The sequence below is a fragment of the Mus musculus genome, chromosome 4 (genome assembly GCF_000001635.26).
Source record: "Mus musculus strain C57BL/6J chromosome 4, GRCm38.p6 C57BL/6J".
Classification (NCBI taxonomy): Eukaryota; Metazoa; Chordata; class Mammalia; order Rodentia; family Muridae; genus Mus; species Mus musculus.
Genome location: NC_000070.6, coordinates 7,164,759 through 7,190,708, shown reverse-complemented (window position 1 = coordinate 7,190,708; position 25,950 = coordinate 7,164,759). Strand labels below are relative to the sequence as shown.

At 40.5% G+C, this 25,950-nt stretch overlaps 1 long non-coding RNA gene across 3 annotated transcripts; it reads right to left on the bottom strand.

The window, feature by feature from the left end:
* Positions 1 to 15,684: 15,684 nt before the first annotated feature.
* Gm33539 lies at positions 15,685 to 24,470 on the bottom strand. Of its 3 annotated transcripts, none has more exons than XR_003955366.1 (3): positions 23,768 to 24,470; positions 20,278 to 20,362; positions 15,685 to 17,773 (listed from the first exon to the last, which is right to left on the bottom strand). It is a non-coding gene; the product is annotated as a predicted gene, 33539 (long non-coding RNA). The 3 variants fall into 3 exon arrangements; XR_003955367.1 differs by lacking the exon at positions 23,768 to 24,470 and adding an exon at positions 20,416 to 21,829 and having other exon boundaries at positions 20,278 to 20,330; XR_881095.1 differs by having other exon boundaries at positions 15,685 to 20,362; positions 23,768 to 23,801.
* Between the last annotated feature and the right edge of the window lie 1,480 nt (positions 24,471 to 25,950).

The following is a 25,950-nucleotide window of genomic DNA, read 5'->3' as shown; positions in this document are numbered from 1 at the left end:
TAATATTCATAGAATTCAAGCCTAGACATGTAGCCACCATTACTCAGAAATGTATGCAAGGCTTAATGTTCAAGAGCATAGGATACTGGAAACATCATTTTAATATTAAGTATATTATGGAGACAGAAAAGAGAGCTGGCAGGGGAGGAAAGGAAGGAGGCCAACATTTGAAAGAAAGCAGCAAAGGAGGGTGGAAGCAGAAAGAAACGAAGGACAGAGAAGGGTGAGGGTGAGCGGGAGGATGAGACCACAGGGAGAGCTGGGGGAGAAGTAAGCAGAGTGATTACCAAGTCTCCCTGCCTGCCTCTGCCTCTAATGTTCCTGAAATGGGGCAAACACGTCTGCATTGTACTCTCTGTGGGGAAAAGAATCTATCTCTGAGGCTTCCAACCCTGATGTTGATGGTCAGGACCTATGCAACTGAATGGTCTCTCCAACACCGCAGTCTACTTGACTCTATTAATCTTGCTGGGAAATTGTGTGGACCTCTAAGACCAGCTGGAAATATCATGTTAGCTATGGTAACAGATATGGACATTGATTGGCTGCAAAGAAAGCAGAGTCAAATTTAAATGTACCCCACACCAAACTAAGAAAATACAAAGAAGCATATGGTGGTAAATACCTTTAATCCCAGCACTCAGGAGATAGACAGGTGAATCTCTCTGAGTTTGAGGCCCATCTGGTCAACAGAGAAGATTCCAGGACAGCTACGGCTATAACTAAAAACCCTCACTTCAATACAGAACAAAATAAAAACAAAGAAAAAAATACAAAGAAAAATGAAGAGAAAAAAGAGAAGAAGGAGGAAGAGAGAACATTCACAGAGCTATGTTCCTCGTTGCATGTAGTAATTTCACATATACTGTCTCACTCACTTTCCATTAACACTACTTCCACATATATTATGTATTTTAGTGGAAGCAAGATATAAGAGGGAGAAAGTACAGGTGGCAAAGAAAAGGGGAAGAGATATTTATTGAGCACTGTTCCAGGTTTCATGTTAATTACATTTCATGAACTGTCTCATTTACTATTTCCGCTAAGATTCTATATCACGTTTATTCACACTTGCACATGAATCACTGAGGCTCAGAGCAGACAGGTCACTCACACCTGGTCTGAGAGCCAACGTTTTACAGAGATGCAGTCTAGACTTGAGCTGACTTGCAGCCATAATTAGCAAAATGAGATCCCAGAGAGCAATGGCTTCGATGAGGGGAAAGAAAGAGTAGACATTCCACTTTTCCAATAAGAGGGTGGACTGGCAGCCACTGAGAAGGAGAATGTCTATAGGAGGGAACTGAGGTGTTGTAGGTAGGCTTCACTTACCTTCCATTGGAAAAATTAACTATCTACACAAAGTCATGGTTCATGTCCTGCCTTTTCCATAATAGGGACTCTGTTCTGTAGTTTTTCCAGAGGGTGGAATATTAGAAAGACATGTAATCATAAGGAAAATATATGAATTATGTCCTGAAGGGGCTTATATCTGTTGATGTTTCAGGGGAGGCCATGGCCAGATCTAAACGAAGCTGGGACTCTGTCTTGGGGAGAATTTATGTAACTCCTTTGACTTTCATCTTCATAGATATAAGAAAGGGGATGAAAATGTCTGTCTCAAAGAAACCATTGAAGAAATTATTACATCTAGCAGAAACTATTCAATGTTACCACTCTGAGGGTTGAAACTAAGTGTCTAAGTTCAGCTCAGCTGTTGATTTAGAAATCTATGAAATGGAGAGTTATAACTTTATATCTATATGTTTAAATGTATGACTTATTCTTATACTGTTTGATGAATCCCAAGATGTGATTTGATATGTATAAATAATACACTAATGAATAGATTGCCCCACAATCTTGAGAGAATTGCCTCAGATTGTATTTTGGCCAAGTACTTTGGAAAAGAGTCAATCGGTGGTGGAATGAGGGAAAACTTCTTGGAAGGGATGAGATTTAACTGTTTGAGTGTACATGGGTTTGGAGAGGGCAAGAACAAGAAGGCTGAAAGGCAGGACATTTATGTTTGTTTTGAGGTTTCTTTTTCTCCTGGCTTGTTGGTGACACTGTCTCATGTAGTTCATATTGCAACATACCTTCTCTGAGAGCTGGGGAGACTGGCATATACCTTCATTCACTCTTGGCTTATTTGGCCCTGGACATCAGACATAGGACTTCATGCACCCTAGTTGAGCATACTCCCAACCAACCTACCTCTTTAGCCTCAAGGTAGTTTCAACAGCCAAGATCATACTGAAGAGTAATGATTTTAATAGCAAAGAATTTTAGGAGATGAAGAGTATCAAACAGAAGTGGGAGAAAACCCAGAGTAGCACCTCCTAGTCAAGAATGTAATATTTCAGGTTAGTCTTAACCACTGTGGATGATCCTTTCACTGTGGTCCTGGTTTCAAGAAGTTACTCCAAGCGCAGTATCTCATGTAGAAAAATTAAATATGATTTAGCAGATTGTTTATATGTTTGAATTATGTGTACCTATATCTACTATTGATCTTATACATCTGCTCACTACAATATCCAAAAAGTAAAGAATTTTATCTACTAAAATAAATTCATGAAGTCATATACACACACAATGATAAGAACACTGTGTACTGATGGTGTGCAATCTAACATTGAGGTTAGAAGAAACAGGTGACCAGCAAACCAAAGACGACGCATGGAAAATATTTACAAAACTTCACATGTAGATATAATTGTTCTATACTGAGATTTATTAGCTCTTCCTACACAGCACCTCATGATCCCTGTGAGTTTTTACTTATATAGGATAACACCATAACTTATGCTGGCCTGAAATCTTCCGCACAAAGTAACTGTGCTTAGAGTCTTAGTTGCACCTAATGAGTAACACATGGGATAGATGTGGTATCTTCTTACCCTCAATTACCAAGCAAAAATCAAGCCACAGTTACATACAGACTCTCCTTTTATTAAACCCCAAATGTTTTCAATTTGATGTTAAACTTTCCTTTAGGACAATAGTAGAGTCATGTTTCTTTGGGGATATTTTCTAAACCACCCCCATTCTCATATCCCACGACCAAAGAATCCTTTTTATGGCTTCATTTGTCCTCATTTAACTTGTATATCAATGAAGGAAATAAATGTCTTAACTATCCACTAAGAAAAATAGTTTTCCATTCATTACCAAATATATAATTGAGTAAAACACACTCATTAAAAATACCAATAAATTTTACTACCTCATGGTATATAAGCAGTTATACTTTTTGTTTTTATCGGTTAGCTTTGTTATGAGAATTTCTTACTTTATCTCAGTTTTAAGGAAAATAAGATAGTAATAGTAGATTTGTAATTAGTTAAATCAATTTCTCAATTCCTCAGAAGATAGGCCATGTACATGTTCATGCATGCATGTGTATGTCAATGCACTGAAGCTTTCTTCTCAATAATGCTGATTAACCATAATAACCAAGAACTGTTTATAATTAGCATCTTTGGGTATTATTTAGACTTGCATCAGGAAAATGGCAAAAATCAGAGTCCTAGAATTCTAACATACGTAATAAGTTAGTTCTTTTTGCATCTGAGAAAAAATGCATCCAATGGTGTATACAACACAAACAATTGGCCATACATTTCTCTAAAGAGACTGACTTGTCAAAATTAAATAGCACAAATAAGTTGGAGCTTTTTCTCACATACTTCCAAGATCGTGACACCAAGACATGGCTAGCAAGTACTTCACACTCGGTTCAGAGTAACACAGTTAGACAAAGGAATGAGCACACTTTTTAAGCTTTGTTAAGCAGTATAGACAGTCTTTTTTTCCTTACAAAAATCCTAGAGATAGACAGAAATGTCCGCATGATGACTTTTTTTTTTTTTGTCTACTTCTAGCTTTGTATATAAAGTCCTCATTAAGGAAGAAAAAACAATTTGGAGGCTCATCTTAGTCTGATTTGTATTGCTAGAATAGACCCTCAAAGACTCTCAAAGACTAATAAGTAGATATCTGTGTGGCTCAGTCTTCTGGAGGATGTAAAGTTGAAGAGCCGGGCATGACAAATCTGAGGGCGCTCCTGTTAGAGCAACCTCTGGTGGATCACAGAGATGCCTAGAGATGGCAGACCAAAAATGACCAAACTCACCTATGTGATAAATTATCAAATGGCACAGCCCCAATAAAATGACACTAATCAATTCATGAGGACAAAGGACTCACCACAGAATTGCCTCTCATAGACACTACCTTTCTAAGAAAGACCATTCATTTTCCACAAATTAGCTCTGAGGATAACATTCAAACCACAGTAGAATTAGGTCTCCTAATACATTGTTATTGCTACAAAGTGTTACTGAACTTTGCCAATATTAACTCTCCTTTGAACTGCACCAGAGGATCTAAGAATTATGGAAGAGGTTCCGTTTTTCTCTTTTCTTGGCTTTGAATTTCCTATGTTTTCTGAAATGTGAGTTACAAGTTTTATTTTACATTTTAAAGAAGAAATCAAGACTTCTATAATTGGTTATAGGTAAATTCAGAGCAAGAATTATTATTTTCCTGTCATTTTTCATTGCATGTATTCTACCAAGCCATTTCTTTCCTTACAGGATGCAATTAGCCTGATGCAAGGGCTATGTTTTACTTAATTTTGATAATGTTTTGAACATTTATTTATATTGGCGTGACACCTAGGACCTTTCATGCCCTAAGCAAGCACTGTACCGCTGACCTGCTTCCCCAACCCTCTGATTTATTTTCAGTGATTGCCCGGTGGTAGGCATCTAATAAATATTGAATAAATGAGTATGAGTACATGAATTAGGAAACCACATGAAGTATGGCTGAAGATCAGATATAGTGATATTTTATGCTTAATAGCAGAAGACCCAGAATACTGTAAATGTCTACCAGATGTCAACACTGTTCCTTCAGACATGGGCTGCTGTCTGCTCTGCTTGACATGTGGGATTTTACATGCATCACTTCATTCAAGGCAAGTGTATCATTAAGTTCATTCAAGTCAGGAGTCAGCTTGAAGCCATGTATATTGACTCTTCTGAATGCATAAAGTAACCACAATAAAGCAGCTAGAAAGCAAGGATCCCAAAGTGTGGTTCATTTACACATTCACTACTCAATTATTCAAAACAAACATGTGAAATTTTCAGGCAAAGGGATGGAACTACAAAATATCATCCTGAGTGAGGAAACCAAGGCCAAGAAGAACACACATGATATGTACTCATCTATAAGTGGATATTAACCATAAAAGTATAAGGCTGGTTATGTTAAAATCCAAAGACCAAAAGAAGTTAAGTAACAGGCAGGTCCCATGGGAGAATGTTCAAATCTCACTCAGAAGGGGATATAAAAGAGATATTGGAGGTCGATAGAGAGAGGAAACTCTGTGAGAGAGGAGATGGAGAGAGGCAAGGGGTAGGAGCTTTAGCTAAAGAATGTGAGAGAGGACATGGGGAGGGGCGAGGGGTATGGGGTTTAGAGAGAGAGAGAGAGAGCAGAAAATGGTGAAGGCCATCTATGGGATAAACCTGAGACCATGAACAAGGGAAGTTCCTGGGAGTCTATGAGGGTGACCCTAGATAAGACTCCTAGAAGCTTGGAATATGGAAACTGAAGAAGCCACCTCCTATAACCAGGTGAGACTTGCATTGGAAGAAAGGGGACACCAAGTCACTGAAAAAAACCTTCAGCCCAAAATTTGTCCTGCCTACAAGATGTTCAGGAATGAAGATGGAGTAGAGACTGAGTGGATGGGCAACCAATGACTGTCCCAACTCAAGACATATCTCATATCCTTTCTCTAAGTCCTCCATTGGGAACCCCATGCTAAGTCCAATGGTTGGCTGACAGCATCCACCTCTGTATTTCTCAGGCTCTGGAAGAACCTCTCAGGAGACAGCTATATCAGGCTACTGTCAGCAAGCACTTCTTGGCAACCACAATAGTGTCTGGGTTTGGTGACTGTATATGGGATGGATCCCCAGATGGGGCAGTCTCTGGATAGCCTTTCCTTCAGTCTCTGCTCCACACTTTTCTTCCTGTGAGTATTTTGTTCCTCCTTCTAAGAAGGATTGAAGTATCCACACTTTGGTCTTCCTTCTTCTTGAGCTTCATGTGGTCTGTGAATTGTATCTTGGTGATTCTGAGCTTTTGGGCTAATATCCACTTATCAGTGAGTGTAATTCATGGGTGTTGTTTTGTGATTGAGTTATCTCACTCAGGATGATATTTTCTAGTTCCATTCATTTGCCTAAGAATTTCATGAATTCATTGTTTTTAATAGCTGAGTAGTACTCCATTGTGTAAATGTACCACGTTTTTTATATCCATTCCTCTGTTGAAGGACATGTGGGTTCTTTCCAGCTTCTAGCTATTATAAATTCGTACATCTACTTCCAGAGCTTTCAGTAGCCTTTTCTAGCCTCTGAGAACACCATCTGTGGACATGTACACAGACTTATGTAAAGGTAGAACTCTGATAGGCATAAAATGATTCTTCAAATTAAAAATAAGAAAGTGGGAAAGGTAGACCTAAGACTATCCTAGAAATCAGATCACCAAAAGGTAGAACAGGAAACAACTGCCCAAACAACCAAGCTCTCTACCATCTACTCTCAGATCTTTCCTGTAAGAGTCATATTGTTTTTCTTTTCTGTAGTAACTTCCTTTATTGTTTTAGGCTGCCATAATGGTGTGTGTGTGTGTGTGTGTGTGTGTGTGTGTGTGTGTATGTGTGTGTGTGTGTTGTGTGTGGGTGTGTGTGTGTGTTGTGTGTGTGTGTTATGTGTGTTGTGTGTGTGTGTGGGGTGTGTGTGTGTGTGTGTGTGTGTGTGTGTGTATGTGGGGTGTGTGTGTGTGTGTGTGTGTGTGTGTGTGTGTGTGTGTGTATGTGTATGTATGCATGTGTAAGAGGGCAGGAAGAATACGATCTACCCTAGAATGCAATGCAAATCCTCCATCTCTACCTAAGTCTATCCAGAGTACTTCAAAAGGCCTATTAAGCACCAGAGATAGTGGTCTACCTGCAACAAAGAAAACTAATAGAGTAGGTAAAAGGTGAGAGCATTAGAAGCTGCACCTGTGCATGGACCTCTCAGACGGAAGTATACACACGGGGCACAACTTCATACCATTTCTTTCTCTTTGACTAAGAAAGCCCTGAGCAGAACTGTGCTCCCCAAAGGAAATCTAGACACGAGGTTAGTGAGCTGCAGGTTTGAAACAAGTATTAGCTACAACAGGAATATTTTAACTAGATACTTGTGTTTTGCAAATACTTCCTTCCTACTTTAATTGTTATTTTGTTTATCTTCTGTGCATTAACTTTGGTCACAGTTTGCTCAGTCACAGACTCACTACAATCTATTTTCAAAGGACACTTTAAAGTTTTTAGGTCTAGGATATTTCCAATATGGAAACCATAGCTTTTTTGCAATCATTTTGTTACATAGTCTACCTAAGATTTCTTCACTTCTACTAACTTCATTTTCACACTAATCATTCCCTCAGTTTTGTCTAAAGCACAACATGTTCTACAATGTGCAGAAGAGGAACTTAAATTTAGTATGCTATTCACAATGTAAGATTTGAAAAGCAAAAGTCATCAATTATTTTTAATATTTACATCAATTATTTTTAATAAACAAAAAGTGAACAGATTAATCCACTAAGATTGACACTGAATAGTCTTTGCACTTTGTAATTCACAGACTAGTGGTACTTGAGGGCGTTGGCTATTGTTTTTGGTAATTACTCCTGTTGTGTGAACGTGCCCCAGAATATCCTTCTAATTAAGGTTTTGATAACTCATTGTTTTGGTTGTTGAACTGCTATTGAACAATATCAAGTGGTTGGTTCTTAGACTAAGTTCTAACATGAATTAAAATACCCAAAAGACACATGCATTTAACCTGCGCATCTACTTTCTAAAACTCTTCTATCTCCTATTTACAATGATGAGAGTAAAAGGTATTATCATAGAGAAAGGTGGTCTTATTCCAACTCTTCCATATGTGGGTGTTAAGGAGGGACAAGTTAATAACTACTAGGTAGTATTTTCTACTCAGAAATATCTGTCCCTGGAACTGCAGCATTAGAAATCTAATCCTTGATATTTCGGAATACGTTAGAGTCTTTAGCATTCTTATTACATCTTAAAGTCATTGGAAAGGGTGATCCCTAATGTTATCAGCAAGTACACCATATGGAAATCAGCTAACATATGGCAGAGCAGGGTCTTTAGAAATGGGATGCACAGAGGTATCTAGCTGGGGTATTACCAGGAGGAGGGTCAGAATTCCAAACGACACTGTGAACACTGACTGCTATTGAACATGACTCCTTTTGGCCATATGAAGGTAAACATGCTTCCAAAAGTGAGCCGATGGTACTGCAGATAGTGGCAGGATGAGTCAGATACCTTCATCTGATCATTGAATACACACAGGGCTTTGGTTTCAGATTTTTTTATATGAACAAGAAAACAACCATAATGCAAATTTGAGTTTATGTAGATAAATTCAAATGAATAAATACTGATCAACTTACCAGTTTTATATGTACTTTTTCTATAAAGTAATGCTATAGAGAAAATAACCGCAGAGGGAAAATTGGACATATGCATGCTGGATTAGAAATTGGACATGTTCAACTGAATGAGGTAAATGGATGGCAGCTGGCATCTCACTGCTGGAGTGAAAGTCTCCAGATAGCAAGAGAAGCTGGAGTTATCCAGATGGTGATAGATTAAAATTGAGTATGTCAGTACACATGCCTGTTAGCCTAATATGGATACAAATGGTCACATATGGATATATTTATAGGTATATGTATACACATAGATTCACCTATTTACATGTATCCCTTTGTCTGTCTGCCAAGAGAGCTAAGGAACAATGGTACCATAGTGTCTAGGAGATACCCAGAGCCTGATTCCTGATCTCTAACACCATTCTGAAATAAGCAGGATTTTTGGAGAAATTGCTTTCCCTAGAACTAAGTCTGCAAGTTGACAAGATGAACCTAGAGGATATTGTAGAATAAGAATGTGGTGTAGTTGACAGTAAGCAAATAAAGAAATAAGACCTTACCAGAGATAGAGGCATGGCAAAAACTTAGATAGCTGGCAGAAAATGCTCCCATTGACCAAACCTGGAGCTATCTGATCAACAAAATAAACAGAATGATACTGGAACATTGTGTAGCTACAAATATTCATGCAACCACATTAATGTTATTAATTGAATAAGGAGACAAAGATATACTTTCCAAATAATTTGAGTAGATTCTGTGGCCTTACCACTCCTTAGTGTGGACCAAGCACAGTTCCTTTTCAAAGTGTGCATTCTGAAAAGGGCGGAATAGAGAAACTTTACAACAGAAAAACCTGCCAAACACTACTCAAGGCCATGGCCAAGGTCAGCATCAGCAGCAGGCAGCCATATTGATAGGCTGTGTAAGTTTTAAAAGCATATTTATGTGTTTTATTTTAAGTGTGCATGAGGATGCTTTCAGAACACAAAGGACATGAGAACCTCTGGACCTGAAGTTCTAGGTACTTGTGAGACACCAGGTGCTGGTATAGGAAGCCTCACACAAGTGCTCTGTAGGGGCCACCTGTCTTTCCCCATAAACTGAACTCTTGATGCCACAAGGGGAGGTTGCAAGCCAAAAAGAGGAGGTTAAAGGAGGGGTGTTGAAGTTTCATAAGTTAAGCAAGTGTAGAAACCAAAACAGACATCCTGAGTACAATATTTAATAATACCACACCTGGAAACTTTAAGAAAAGACTAGATAGTAGGATCCCAAACCACACATGCAAATAACTCCTGATTATAATAGACAGGAAAACGTCTTTAAGCATGGTACTGATTCTTCTGCATATGCAAATAAGCATATTGATGGAAGTATCTGGACATCTTCAATATTTTACACAATCAAACCTAAATGAAAAGCTGGACATGGTGGCACATAACTTTAATCCTGCAATTCAGGAGACAGGCCGGCAGATCTCTAAAAATTCAAGGCCAACCTGATCTATGCAGCTAGTTCCAGGCTAGCCAAGGCTACACCTCTGTCCAAAAAAAAAAAAAAAAAAAAAAAAAAAAAAAAAAAAATCCCTAAAAGTTTTGCTTCTTTTTTCTGTAATCTTCAAGAAAGCACATTAACAGGAGAAACACTGGTTGAATGCCAGTCATGAGACATTTCTTCTAAACCCTTGGCCAATACTAATTAAAACTGTTAAGTTCACTGAAAACAAGTAAAGGCCAATAAAATGTCATAAAAGCAGTTGAAAGCAAGAAAAAAACAATAGGCAAAAACTTGGAACATCTGACTAATGAATTCAAAAAATTGAACATCTGAACAAGGAGTGTGCCTATTTACTTGTCATTGTTTTTCCATTAAATCATGAGAAATGAATTGTCCTACCATAAGCTGCTGGTAATGGGAAAGCTGAGCGTGGACCACAGGGGAGCTTGTTATCACCTTTATACTTCTATGTAAATCTAGTACTTCTTTAAAATAATGTGTAGCAAAAAAGGTTCGTGGACTTGTAAGTCCATGTCAGGAAGCATGTTTAGCATGTAAAAGGCCCTGGTTGCATCCCCAGAACACACACAAAATAAACACAACATCTTTAGGTTAATCACTTGACAGGGGTTTAATAAAAGCATGTGTGTAGTGAGATCACAGTTGTTATGATTTGACTGAAATTTCTGAGATGGTGCCTTATTTGAATGCTTATTCCTAAAATGGTGGGGTTATTTTTGTTTGTTTGTTTCTTTTAAGAAGCTGTGGTACTTGTAGGTGATTACTAGTGAAAAACTTTGAATGTTACACCCCCCCCTCCATGACTATACCCCTATTCCATAGATGCTCTGTGCATCATTTTGCTTACAGGAATTGCTACACTCTCCATACAGCCTCTTCATCATACAGACTGCAACTTTTGAGTCTGTGAATCAAACTAAACCCTTCTCACATTAGTCATGTATATCAGTTATTGGTTCACTAACACAGACTCTGTAATGCCTGATTTATACATGAGGCGGAATTTCTACATATCCTATTCACCGAAAGAGAATAACAGTATGTTTAAAATGGAGAAAATGTGGCCTCTGGTCCATTGAGAAACACACTTTAGTTTCACAACTTTGGTTCACAAACATTATACATTTATTTCTGATCATTTACCAATAATCTTATCAATAAGAAGGACAGCTTCTTTTGAATTTCCTGTTTCATTCTGCATTGAGAGCAGTCAGTTTTTATCTCCCCCAAATGGGTTTGGTTGTGAGTTTTATATGTGCTCCAGCCTTGTGTGGAGCACCATGCCCGTGGTCCATGCTCAGCTGATCAGTGAGTGCTACATTTATAGGCAAGATTCAGCTGTGGTACTCGTTGCTTGCCATGTGCAGTCCGCTGAGATCCTACAGAAGAAAATCACTGGTCTGAATTCATAACTCCAGGTCTCAGGCTTTGCAACTCTATGGTACAAATCACTTTTCAAGTGGTCCTCCAAGTCTGGACTAGGGCAGGATGGCCTGGCAGGCAAACCCTCATCATCTGCAAGGAGACTCAGACAGCTTTTAACAGTCAGACCTCCACATCAGTGCATTCTTCACTCATGGATACAACCAACAAGGAACTGAAAATATCCAGATTTAAAAAAAATAGAGCTGGGCAGTGGTGGTGCATGACTTTAATCCTAGCACTTGAGAGGTAGAGGCAGGCGGATTTCTGAGTTCAAGACCAGTCTGATCTACAGAGTGAGTTTCCAGACAGCTAGGGGCTATACAGAAAAACTCTGTCTTGAAAAACCAAAAAAAAACAGAATAAAATAAAATAAAATAAAATAAAATAAAATAAAATATATAGCTGTGCCTGAGATGAGTGTGTACAGACTTTCTTTGACATTATTCCAAAAATTGATAGTGTTTGGTAAGAGTTTACATAACACTAATACTTTGTAGACACAATTTCAAGTGTACACAGCATAGTTCAGATTCAATGCAAACACTGTATTTTAAATGTAAGGTTTGAGCATCCTGCACTTGGTACCCGCCTTGGGCCCCTTAAACTAAATAATCATCTCATGGACATGGTAAAAAAAAGAGATGGGTTATAACTCTCATGCAGTTCCTCCATATATCCTGCTACAGAGAAAATCCTGAAACTTTTCAGGTACTTCAGTGGACCATCTCACTTAACCAAAGGTCCTGTTCAATGACACTTGATCCAGTGGAAGACTACACTCATTTTGAGATTCAGTACCAGAGGTCAGTGAGCAGCAAACATAGCATTCCCTCTACAGGCCATCAAGTCAAGAGGAAGTCATAAGTGCCTAGGAGGAGTACCACATCTTACAATCAGGAGTGCTTTCAAACCTCTATAACATCAAAGGTTAATAAGTGGTAGGCATCATTTCACAGAGCATTTGAGTGAAGCAAATTCTGGTGCAAGTGTCCGTACCATTTCCTGGAGTTCCAGTGGTCTAATTCTAGAAATGTAGTATAGATGGAGAAAAGAAAGGTAGGAATTTAAAAACTAAAGATAAGGTGTTGAAGGCAAACTTATTAACTAATGAAGCTAATCATTGCAGCATGGTGTCATTAGACATTCACATAATAGACTATAAGTAAAATTTAAATGTCTGATATGTTATGCTCCATATCTCAAGTTATGCATGCATGTGGAGGTCAGAGGTCAAGCTGGGTGAGTTTGCTTGTTCCTTCACAGTAGGTGGGTTCTGAAAACTGAATCTAGATCTCAAGAATTAACAGCTAACCTGCTGTCCCATCCTGCCAAGTCCATATTTCATTTTCATATTGCCTGGAGAACACAGAGAAATGTCTGTTTTCAGAGAATTACAGAGGAGTCATTTATTGTCACTAGTCTTTAAAAAGTTCTGTAGAACATTTTTATTTTGTTCTCTGCAGTGGAGATGTTGCTCAGTAGCAGAGTCCTTGCTTAGCATATACCTGGCCTCCAAGAGAGCCTGTCTAAGGTACATTTACTAAGCATGGGGCTTAAGAAGGATCTAGCTCTATTAATGCTTTTCCATAGCCAAAACAAACAAACAAAAAAAGTATTTATGGCCTTAGTAGAAAAGCTAAATTCTGAAAAATAGACTTTTAATTCTTGGATATGGCTTCTTTAGATTGTACTGGTTATGGGTTATTTGATGGGGTACACACTCTACTGTGTGTTTCTCATAGACCCAGTCTCAAAAGTCTACTGACATAGTAGTGTACTTAGAACTCGTTCACTAGAGAGGACTTTCTGATCTTGATATCTGTTCACTTTTTAATTATTTCTTTTGTGTCTATTCTGTTAGCCACTTCATATAACTCTGGGAATACATCATTAATTTTAAAAGATTAATTTTCTCAATATGAACAGTAATAAAGAGCAATGAAACAATATTGTGTTGTGAGTTGATTATTTTTTGATATAGGTTCTTGCAATGTTGCCCAGGTTGAACTTAGTTCAAGCAATCCTTCTGCCTCAGAATCCCAGCACTGTGCCTATATACCTAGATATTAATTAACAAAATTTCCCCAATCATACCATGAAGAGCTAGCCTCAAAGTCCAGCCACCAAACTTTAGCATTTCCTTTGCATCCGTGCCTGGAGGGCCTTTGTGCAAGACTACCCAGCCAGATGGCCATGGCAGATGCAGGCAAGTAGTACCTCTAGAGAGCACCTGCTGGGGTCTCTCATTAATCAGAGGTGCATATGAGTGCAAGGAAAACCTCCTTCATTTGCAGCGAGTCTGCGGCGTACACTGGAGCCTCAACTTTACTGACAGAGGGAAGGTAAGTATTCTGAAGTTCCTGCTTAGAGTAGCAACGAGCACAGGTAGTTCTGAACAGTTAGAGAATGCAGCATGTGATCACATCAACTAAACTTTTTTGATCATGTTCTCTTTGCTATTGTAATATATGATTTTCATAGTTCTGTAATACTGTTACCGTTGTTACAGGATGTAGACCAAAGAGACACTCTGGAGCATTCTGCCTGAATGGTAATCCTAACTCTGTCTGTAAATTCCCTCTCCCTCAGTTTGTCCACCGTTCAAGTAAGAACAGTGTACTCATAGAGTTTAATGAATATTAGCCAAGTGAAAACTATGGAACAAGAAGGAAAGATACTTTCAACTGTTTCTGCCAGAAAAGATCCAATAAACTATTACATAGTGTCTGCATTGTTAGGAAATATTAATGACTATCAGCAGATGTGGAAACTGAGGATCAGTTGACTGAAGGCGAGGCCGATTGAGGTGAAGGCATCTTTACCTGGGATGCTGGGCAGGTGCTTAGCCCTGTGGAAGCGTGTTAAATAGTAGTTAGAATATTGCTGTTAATTCTTTTCCTACTATTAACATTTCCTTTGATATTGATTTTTGTACAAATAAGGAAAATGTTAGGAGATGGGGCAATATATAACTCTCTAGTCAACCGTGAATGGATGATATTCACGGTGTCTTGTCAGTCAGACATTCAGCCACCCCACCCTGTTTCAGGCCAGATGTTTTGAACATTTCACAAATTCCTTGACAAAGCTACAGGACAACTGAAGTTGTTTGCTGCCATACCAGACACAGCAGCTTCTAACAACTTGCACTATATCTTCCCTCAACCATTTTCATCCAAACCCAAGGGATGCATTTATTCTGGCATCCTAATAGAGGGACTTTATGCCCAGGACCATGTCATGATTGCTGTAAATAAAATATTTTGTGATGAAGTCTGCAGTGATTGGTGGAACTATCTCTTCACTGAATAGTCGTGCTGCTCAGGTCAATTTGTGATCCTGCTGGGAGGACTTCTTCTCAGTCGGCTCCTCCAGCACGGCAATATTAGGCTCAATAAAATGCTTCCCTCACGCATCCATATCATCTTGGTTTTGATAACTATTATTAGAAGCAGGTTGAGCTGATACCATGAAGACAGATGAAATAGTGGTTTGTCAGTGGACCAGTAACAGGCACTAAAGCGACTGGCAGTGTGGCTACAGAAGAAGTGGAACTAGAGAGTGCACACTCTGACAGCTGCAGAAATGCAGGAGGTGAGACCAGCCTTATCTTAGAAGACAGTGCTAGCAACACAGGAGAGGCAGGAGGGAGAGGGGCAAGGGCTGTAGTAGTAGAAACAGTGGCTATAACATGGGTGAAAAGACTAAGAGCCTCAGGTGAACTATAACCTTAACTGGTGGCGAGGACTGCAGAATCTTGTCTTCCAAGGTCTGAACAAAAGTTGGAGCAGCCATCATCGTAGGATTAAAGAGCCTTCCCCATCCTCAGCCCTATTCCACACCTAAAACCTGAGCCTCTTCCTGGTGTTCCCAGCAGCCTCTGCTGCTCAGAGCTATCAAGCCAGAGGACACAAAGACTGCCAAAGAGTGTCTGCGGAGGAGCTTCCCCTCAGCCACCCACCAGCTCTGAACACGCTAAGGAACGGGACCTGCTGACTGCTAGGTGGCAATGTCTAGAGTTAACGAGCAAACTTGGTGCTCACAGGGCTCCTTCATCTGCTGTGACAGAAACAATGACAGAAAACGAAGCAAGCAGCCACGGGACTCTACAGAGCACCTGTTTTTCTCGTGCTCTACGCACTTTCCTATCAGTAGGTACTCTTGAGCAAACAGGACAAAGTTAGAGGCAGCACATACAGTGACTTTAAAACATTTTATTTAGATATTATCATCAAAGCAACTGGTATAATAATTTTCTTAAAATGTCACATTGACTAATAAAACAGAAAGAAAAGCTCAGAAGTAATGAACAGTCATTCAAACACTATCATAACAGAGCATCAAAATGGGAAAAAAGAAAAAAAAAACATACCAAGAAAATGACAATGTAATTAGTTGAAATGCTAAAACATTTTGTTCTTCTCCCATTTTTCTTTACAATACTTAATTTTTATCTATAGGTAAGGCACCACTTGAATTTTCCTGTTGGCTCCTTAAATGATATTTTATTGCATGAAGCATAGGATAAAATGAATAGTAGAATAAAACTGCTGTGTATATAAGCTGAGAAAAATCATACCAAAATTTCCTTGAAATTTTTGAATCTTAATGTCATCTGTCTTAATATTTATTCACCACCATTTCCCTCCTGGTCAATAGAAGCCTCCCTCATATAAAATTAAACATAGCTTACTGCGTGTTACTTATCTTCTGCTTGGTATGTAATGGAGCCTTTAACCTATGCCTCCTTATAATAATAGAAAAAAATCACTTGAGGGGAAACATGCTTTTTAAAAACTATTCTAATGCATATTTAGAAACTAAATACTCCAAAAATAAAAACAGTGCATTCTCATAATGTAACTATGCTGGGTACTGGGAAATACACAGAACATTTTTGATCATAAGTAAAAAATCCAGTGGCATTCAGATTAAATAATTTACAGGAAAAGAAAGATAAAAATGAAGCAGGTCTTAGTTGGGAAAACATAGATGCTCTGTGCTAAAAAATAAAATAAAATAAAATAAAATAAAATAAAATAAAATAAAATATAAGCACTAATACAAACTCAAATTCAAGGACTGAGAGAATGCAGAAAATAAAAAATTTGAATACTTGCATAGAGGAGGTAGTCAGGTTTTTTTCTCTCAATTGGGAAAAAAAAAAACTTAACCCAAAAAGCTTTACCAAAAACAAATTCATTTCAACAAATAGAATTAATGGAAACATTTTGCTTATGCCACCAAAGGTAAGCTAAGTTTATTAATCAACAGTCTTCATATGAAAAAAAAACACACAGCACTATTTTATCTGAAATGCTCTCATTTTGAGGAGCATGGGGGTTTTACTCCTTCTGGATTCCCATTTGGGTGCCTCTTATTTTGAAGGCAATAAATTAGCAGTTTTAGCAGAAACCATTTTGTTATTTTATGAAAACACTATCTTATAGATAATGCAAACCAATTAAACTGCATGCAAAGATTTCTGACATGATTAATTATGCTTGCCTACATTAGTCAGTTAGCACCTTAAATTCTTAACCCAGCACCACCACCATCCTCCCTGTGTCAGTTTGCAACAGTGGAAACTCAGGAGGAAACTAAACACCAGATTGATTGTTGGCCATGCAAATTTGAACCAATGAAAAATATCAAATATTAAAAATATTATAGTTCACTTGCTTTGATGGGCCTTATTGGTGGGCCCATCTTTACAAGAAAAGCAGTATATTTATGCACATCTTCAGAAAGATTCATGACAGCAGGAGGATGGAGCATCTAGGACTCTTCTTTAAGAGGAGTGAAGAAATCAAGTCTGTTTATCAGACAGTAATTTCGTAATGATGAGAGTGGAATCTCTGGTTGTCATGCTATCTTAGACATATGTCAAATGACTCCAAGTTGTCATTCCAGATACCATTGTGTTTATTTATTTAATATGAAATTGGATGATTTTTTTACTGGACAATATCTCTTCACACGCAGAGAATTTCCATTGAAGTGAAGAACCCTTCTGTTTACCATTTGAGTTTATCATCACTCTGCTTATCATAATGAAGTCAATGGGAGCTCTGTGCATCCACGAAGAAGGCAGCCAGCAAAATCAAGCCCTAAATATTAGAAATCTGGAGAGAAGCCAAAGATGAACTGGCACGAAAATGGATTTACCATCTTGCCTTTACAGCTGGTCTCTTCAAATAGAATGAGAGACTTCCAGAAGATACGTTGCACAAATGGTACCACTGGGCAAGCATAAGATGAGAGTTATACAGCTGTCAGTCTGCTGGTGGGGCAAGGGGAACAACTTTATCAACATTTTATGAAGGTAGTTAATGTATGGGAAAAGCAAAGTACATTAACGTTATAAAAAATAAAACTAGAAATGAGCATCTTGTGGGGGGAAAGGATAGGTTCAGTAAACTCTAAAGGAAATGGGCTAGAGAGATGATCTTAGCCACATTGCATCACAGGGCTCCTCTGGCTCACCCACACCCACCACAAACACTCATTTTCTGAAGGGCAAGATTGTCTCAAGGTCTTATCGGCACTAACTGTATTATCAAGGCATAGAGAATACAATCAGATCTCTCCCCTTCGTGATGTAGATGTTGTCTTTTTTAAAGCAAGCTTGATTATATTCTGAATAGGTCAGTCTGTGTGCCTGACATTTCTCCTCAGTTTCCTGTGACCTTTTAATAAGAATGACTTGGTTTTGAACTGCAGAAAACTGTCCCTTTTCAATCAGTGACTATGAAGAGCACAGTTTGAACATATCACATTTTCTGTAGCAACTCATTATACACACAACAAAGTCAACGGAACTTTTCCTCAAAAAACATGGGTCCTATTTGGCTTTAATTTTATCTTTTTCTTCTGCTCACTCACCTACATTTTGTAAATATTTAACCAAATGCGCAGTCACATTTGCTCAGGAAAAGTAACAAATTAATATAGTATCTGTGAAGCAAGTCTGACTCGTATAATGTATGCTTAAACAGATGTCATCATTGAATAGGATTGTAGAGAATTATTAACATGGACCTCCTGTGGTTATAGAAAGACAATTATCAACAGGAATCTAGTTTCAGGAACTAAGAAACGGGCTTCTCTATTAGTTTTCAGTGACAGGACATTCAACTTTGAAGATCACCAGGGCTCAGATAAACATGAGGATAGCCTTGGGCCACCTGTGAAATTCTACTTAAGTGTAATGCTTTAGGGGCTAGCCTACATGTCAGAAAGAGTCATAATAAGTTCCCAGCAGAACCACCATAGAGATAAAAGGTCACTTCTTTAACTACATCCACTTGTGCTAGAGTTTATGACTACAATGGATCCTGGTTTCCTGATGTAAAGTATCCATGACTAATTGAGCACAGGAATGGCTTAGGCACCTAGAGTGGACTTACCTGAGAACAGTGGTCATAAAGCCATCTCTGGGATACTGAAACAGGAAGTAAACCATAGGTATTTATTTAAACTTAGGGTAGTAAGATTATATGTTAGGCTCTGAATAGTAGACCAAGGAGCCTGAATGAATAGTCCTGCCACTGAAAATCTGAGTGGAGAGGCAAGTCAGCAAGGGGAAGAGGTTCTACTAAGAACATATTGGCAAGTCAAGGTACATAAAACAGAGAATAATTAAAATGGCCTGATAGAGAACATGACCTAGATCAGGAAAAGGCAAACTTTTTTTCATAAATTTTAAGAAACTAAACACATGGGTTCTATACATTATAGTTGGTGTGTGTGTGTGTGTGTGTGTGTGTGTGTATGTGTGTGTGAATTCAGGTAGACACATGCTATTTGTGCACCTGTATAGATCAAAGGACAACCTTGGGCACTGGTTTTCACCTTTCATCCTGTTGTTTTGTGCTGTCATGCTAGCTGTTCATCCAAATTTCTGCACATGATCCAGTCTCCCCTTGTCGTCTCCCATTAAAGAGCTAAGGTAACATCCTATGTGCCAGGCTTTTCCATGGGTGCTGTGCATTCACATCCAGGTCCTTGTGCTTACACAGAAAGCATGTTTGCCCTTCGAGTTCTCTCCTTAGTCCTGCATTTTAAGAATTCCTTTAAATATTCTTAAGACAAAGGTCACAACCAGCCTTGCCGGTCATAATTTCTCAAGGCTTTGATGGGCAAGGAGGAAACAGAAGCAGAAAATCATTGATTGCCAAGAGTCAAGATGGAAAGTGGAGGCTAGAGGAAGTAGAGGTGTCCTATGAGGAGGGGGGGGGGGTGATCTTTTTGAAGTCAGAAAAAAAATTTGAGAGAACTTTGAACATGAGAGAATAAATGGTCCAATTTTTACTAAAAAGGTCATTTTCCTCCCATTAGCAGAAGTTGTGCCCGGAGCCTGCTGAGAGGGAATCAAGGAAGAGTAACAGGCAAGATGGAGTCAGGGGTGTGAGATGAAAGACAGGAGAGGGTTGTCCTTTTGTGAGGGGCTGTCATCTCTGTCAGTGTACAGAAGTAAGTCTTCTCATCTGTCTTGTGGTTCTACTGTTCTTCTGTTGGCCTAATGCTTCCAAGAATGCAGGTGTGAATTCGTGATTCACCTTTTCTAGCCTGCCTGTTCCAGCCACCATATCTGCACAGGTACAAGCATCTACATAGATGTCCTTAGCTGGCTATTCATATCAAATAGTTTGGGGCAGATTGCTCACCCACCTTTACCTGTCCTCCATGTCCCCCTTTTTCTGAAAAGGGGAAACAAGTCCATTAGACATGCCTGTACAGAGGGGAAGCAGAAATCAAAGTTTCAGTCTCCAGGATATGACTCACCATCTCTATCCTCACAAATTCTATGTCATGCTGTCCTCCATGTCCCCCTTCTTCTGGAAAGGGGAAACAAGTCCATTAGACATGCCTGTACAGAGGGAAAGCAGAAATCAAAGTTTCAGTCTCCAGGATATGACTCACCATCTCTATCCTCACAAATTCTATGTCATGCCCAGAGGACTCAGGGGACTTCTGCCAAAGCTGTCCTGTGGGGAGCGGGTGTGGCGGCAGTCCCAAAGGCGCCAGGGACTGCAGCTAAGTCATATGACTTGCACCTGACTTCCTCATATAAGACACAAACATCTTGAGTGCTGCGCAGGTGTACCAGGATACAGGTGAATCCAATTTGATGGAGATTTGCCCCTGCTGCCCTGATTAGCTGAAGCTGCATGCCTGGTGAGGTGGCGTGGCCTGCTGTGCGTGGATGGGAACTGAGAGTATAAAAGAGTGAGAGGCCCAGGGTTCGGGGGAGATATAAAAACAAGGGAGATATAAAAACAAGGGAGATATAAAAACAAGGGAGATATAAAAACAGGGGAGATATAAAAACAAGGGAGATATAAAAACAGGGGAGATATAAACAGGGGAGATATAAACAAGGGAGAGATATAAACAAGGGAGATATAAACAAGGGAAATATAGAGAAAGAAGAAACAGGACTGAATAAACGTGTGCAGAAGGATCCTGTTGCAGCGTCGTTCTTGCTGGCCAGTTGAGCGCGCGCAACAGTTGGTGCCGAAACCCGGGACGGGACGAGAAGACCTGGGACGAGGAAACCCGGGAAAAGAAACATCTTCAGGCACGAGTGAAGACCCCCTGCTACAGGGAGGATTCAGAACTGCATAACGGGGAAGAAGCGGTTAATAAAGTGTTCCCGTAAAACAGACTGTTGAGAAGGATCCGGCGTGGATTCAGAACTCTTCAGCTGGGGAACGGTACTGATGAAGAGAAAGAAGAAAGATGAAGACTGAATAAACTGCTGTTAGAAGGACTGGTGGTCGTGTCGTTCTTGCTGGTTGAGAGCGGACGCGACAATTGGTGGCCCGTACGGGGAGCCGACTCCCCCACCGAGTTCAGAACTTTCAGCAGTCAGTGGTTGCTGGCAGGGTAAGTTCACGGTGAGTGAAACTTGCGACCCCAGGAGTTTGGGAAGGACCTCCGATAAAATAGAGGCGAATATAACGTTGCCAGGAAGCAGGTAACTAAAGGTTCATGGCTTTGGGACAAGTTAAGGTTCACGGTTTCAGGACAGATTAAGGAAGTATGATAACCTCAGTGTAGTGATCAAGAGATCCTCGCTGTGTAGTTATGCTTTTTTCTCCCATTGACCCTTTGTGGGTAGGTCTCATAGTTTTGGTCTTGTTTGTTCTGATATATGGACTCTGTTACTGTTTGAAACTGTGTGTAGAGGCAGTCAAGACAGGTCAGAAAATCCTTATAGAGCAACAAGAAAATATGTCGGAAGAGGAGAAGGGCTTAAAAAGAAAAAGGAAAAAGAAAGGAGACACAGTGTTATCAGGTGGACAGAAAGGACAAAATAAAAGAGTTGAGGCAGAGGAGGAAGGCGAATTAGCTTTTGCTCCCCCTCCCTATGCCTCCTCGTCAGCCATCTATGGGCAGACCTTCTGTCCGGAGGTCTGGAAAGAGGATAGATTCTCCTTGCTGGGATGTCCTATTTTCACTGATCAAGCTAAATTTGCATGGGATAGAGATATGCTGCTTGATCAAGGTAGATTTGCACAACAACAGACAGGATATCCAGTGCAGGTGTTTGAGCAGGTGAATCAGATTGCTATAAGGGCGTGGAAATCATTGCCTAACAGAGGGGAAGCTAGTGAAAACTTGACTCTCATATTGACTCCCCAGATGGACACACAGGTGATTGAGGTTATGGTCTCATCACCACGAGGTATTGTGTCCATCCCCCCTGGGGATCGAGTAGATCAGGTGTTGACGTGGGCGAGAGGGTCTGTTTGTGTGTTTCCACAGGACCAGAGGGAACCTCTTTGGGTGCCGGAGAGATTGGTGAGACGCTGCAAGAATGAGCGTCCTGATCCAGTTGCCCCTGTGGATGTGGTGGATGGTCCCACAAGCACAAAGGATGGAGCTGAGATGAGAGATCCTTTCGGTATTCCAGAAGCCGATACCAGCTCGACATGACATTCAAATTTTTCCACGCTTTTTGATCCCTGAATTCCCCTTAAAGAGATAGCCTCTCTGGCTATCTATCCCTTGCTTCAGGGAAGATGAGTGGGGATGAGAGCCCTGGGATGTATGCTTGTTATAGTGTGTGTGTTTTTTGTGTTTGGCACAAGTGTTAGGTGCAGAGTGTGCAGGCCCGCACTTTCGCCATGGTAGCATAGGCTTTTGCTGCAGTGGAGGCGGGGCAATCTCCTCAGATTCGGTTTGCCGCTCTAAAAGAAATAATGCTGCTTTATGCCATGGGTTGCGAGGCTAAGCACTGCACAGAGGATAGCTGCTGTTGGCATCCTGTGGAAGGCACGTCTGATTGCATGAAGGTTCAGTGTCCTAGTTCCCTTCCCCCAGGAAAAACGACACGGGAGCTGGCCAAGACCTCTCTGGGTGATGAGCCTAAGGGATGGTTTTGTGTAGGGCCCCTATGCTTGCACACTGGGGATCAGACCTCTACCTTCACCCATGAGGCTTGCTTGCAGCAATTAAGATCTGGCCATAGGTTAATCAACATCCTGGCCTTTTGATGCACCTGCCGCAAGCAAAACACAATCTCCCCAGGAGTGGCTTGGCATGATAGAGAGGTAGTCAGTGATAAGACTCCCTGGGCATGTCACCAACCTAAGACAGGGATCAAACCAATGCTGTTTGTCACCCAAGGACGGGTAAGGGGCATGGCTGCGGGGGGCTATCTACAGACATTCTCTCTGCCAAAAAAGAAAAAAGGGGGAATTGTGGGGAGCGGGTGTGGCGGCAGTCCCAAAGGCGCCAGGGACTGCAGCTAAGTCATATGACTTGCACCTGACTTCCTCATATAAGACACAAACATCTTGAGTGCTGCGCAGGTATACCAGGATACAGGTGAATCCAATTTGATGGAGATTTGCCCCTGCTGCCCTGATTAGCTGAAGCTGCATGCCTGGTGAGGTGGCGTGGCCTGCTGTGCGTGGATGGGAACTGAGAGTATAAAAGAGTGAGAGGCCCAGGGTTCGGGGGAGATATAAAAACAAGGGAGATATAAAAACAAGGGAGATATAAAAACAAGGGAGATATAAAAACAAGGGAGATATAAAAACAGGGGAGATATAAAAACAAGGGAGATATAAACAAGGGAAATATAGAGAAAGAAGAAACAGGACTGAATAAACGTGTGCAGAAGGATCCTGTTGCAGCGTCGTTCTTGCTGGCCAGTTGAGCGCGCGCAACAGTCTCTCCTAGTTTGGGCCTTAAGCTTACAGACCAACCAAAGAAGCAACACTAATCCACAGCAAAGTGTATCTCCAAATAATCCCACCCATACCCATTCTTTAAAGAAGGAAAATGCTGAGGAGATCCAATTGGGTAATCCTTTGATCAGGGACAGGTCCAAGCGCGTGGAGTTGACCTGAATGATGGCAAGTCTCAATTCCCGAAGAGTCTGTTCAAATTCAGCCGTCCAATTCTGTAACATATACTGAGAAAGACTTTTTGACAAGTTAGCTGCCCTAGTAAATTTCTCATACTGAATGGAAGTAACGCATAATGAGAGGTCCCCCAAGCTCCCGACAAACCCTAAGCCAGTCTTGTAAACCTTTGTTCTTTCTTGAGGCTATGGCCGCTCTGCATTCCTGTGTGGCTTGCTCATAAATGAGCTATTCTACCAGAGGTGCGGCTTGCTCTGAATCTGCAAAAATACGCTCTGCTGCTTCTGTCATTCTGGCCACAAAATCTGAGAATGACTCCTGAGGTCCCTGGACGATCTTTGTTAGTTGTCCAGTGACTTCACCTGCTCCGGAGAGCGCCTTCCAGGCCCTAATAGCCTTTTCATCTGATTCAGAACTATTAAGAACTGGCTCCTTGAGCTCACCTAGTGATGAGTATAGGCTCCTTCTCCTAGAGACCTCCGCTAATTGACCTTTTTTCTTTTCCTTCCTTCTAATCTCTCCCCAGGTATTCTTACCTGACCTAAACTTTTCCTCAGGTTCAAGACCCGTGGAAAGGCCTGTATACTTATTTTGTGAACCATATTTCCTCTTTGCTCCTACTCTCTCTCCCCGCTTTACTTCTGATAGATTGCCCTGAATTTCATCCAGAATTTTCAGCCCTGCCTTAACCACTTGATAACATGTGAAAAGGAACAAAAAGGCTCCTAACACTAGAAAAAGTTCAAGGCCAAACATACCTTGTAAAGCTATTTCCCACTTTACTTCTGATAGACTGTCTTGAATTTCGTTAGAAAGTTCAAGGCCAGACTTACCTTGTAAAGCTATACTTACGGGTACCCTGTTCCCCAGCTGAAGAGTTCTGAATTCACGCAGTTGAATCCTTCTCAACAGTCTGTTTTACGGGAACACTTCATTACCATGACCCGCAGTTCTGGTTCCGGAATGAGGAATCTTCCTTGCGCCGGTGATGGTTAACTCCCGTCCCGAGTTTTTCTTCCCGGGTTTCCGGCACCAACTCTTATACGCGTTTTCACGACCGGCCAGGAAGAACGCAGCAAACCGGAATCTTCTGCGGCAAAGCTTTATTGCTTACATCTTCAGGAGCCAGAGAGCAAGAGCAAGAGCAAGAAAGCAAGAAAAAAACAAGAACAAGAAAAGAAAGAGAGCAAGAATGAGAAAACAAGAGTGCAAAAGAGAAAAAGAACAAGAAAAAGAACAAGAACAAGAGAGCAAGAGAGAGAATATGGCAAAACCCCGTCCCTTTTAAGGAGAATTATCCTCCGCCTAGGACGTATTACTCCCTGATTGGCTGCAGCCCATCGGCCCAGTTGTCATCACGAGAAAGGCAGAACACATGGTGGGAAAACTGCCCCTGCACGTGTGCAGATTATGTTTACTACTTAGAACACAGCTGTCAGCGCCATCTTATAATGGCAAATGTGAGGGCGGCTCCCAACACTGTCCCTCTTATAACACTGAGCTCAAACCTCATCTTTTCTATGAAGCCTTTCCAGAAGGAAAGGTGCCCTGACCTGCTCTGATGGATACAATGGCTGACCATAGACACAACCTGGCTTTTACTCTCTAATAAGATCAGTTCTCATTCATCCATCCCAGTACTCAGCCACAAACATTCACATAGCCAAGGAGAATGCCAGTACTGAGGTACTACATTCAAAAGGTCTGTCTACTGTGATGCTCAGAAGTCATCCTTATGAGCAAGCATCCTCAAGCATAGTCTACTGCAATAAATTCAAATAGGGACACTACAAAGTATTTCCTCTGCTTGCATAGTCAAGGCTTAGGAAACCCCCACTGCTTCTCTGGTTAAGCCAGCAGGATTGGCAGTGTCTTGTACAGAAGCCCATTTCCCTTAAAGGCTTTATTAAGTGAACAAGAGCATCCAGGTGTAAGCAGATGTCTCCGTAGGCATCCTGGGCTCTACCTTTCCCTTTGGATAAGAATAAAGTAGATTAGCACAGTAAACACTCCAGCCTTTTTAAAGGGCATTTGGCTGTTTTCATGTTTCCTTGATGACAAGGTTTGCATTTCTAACACA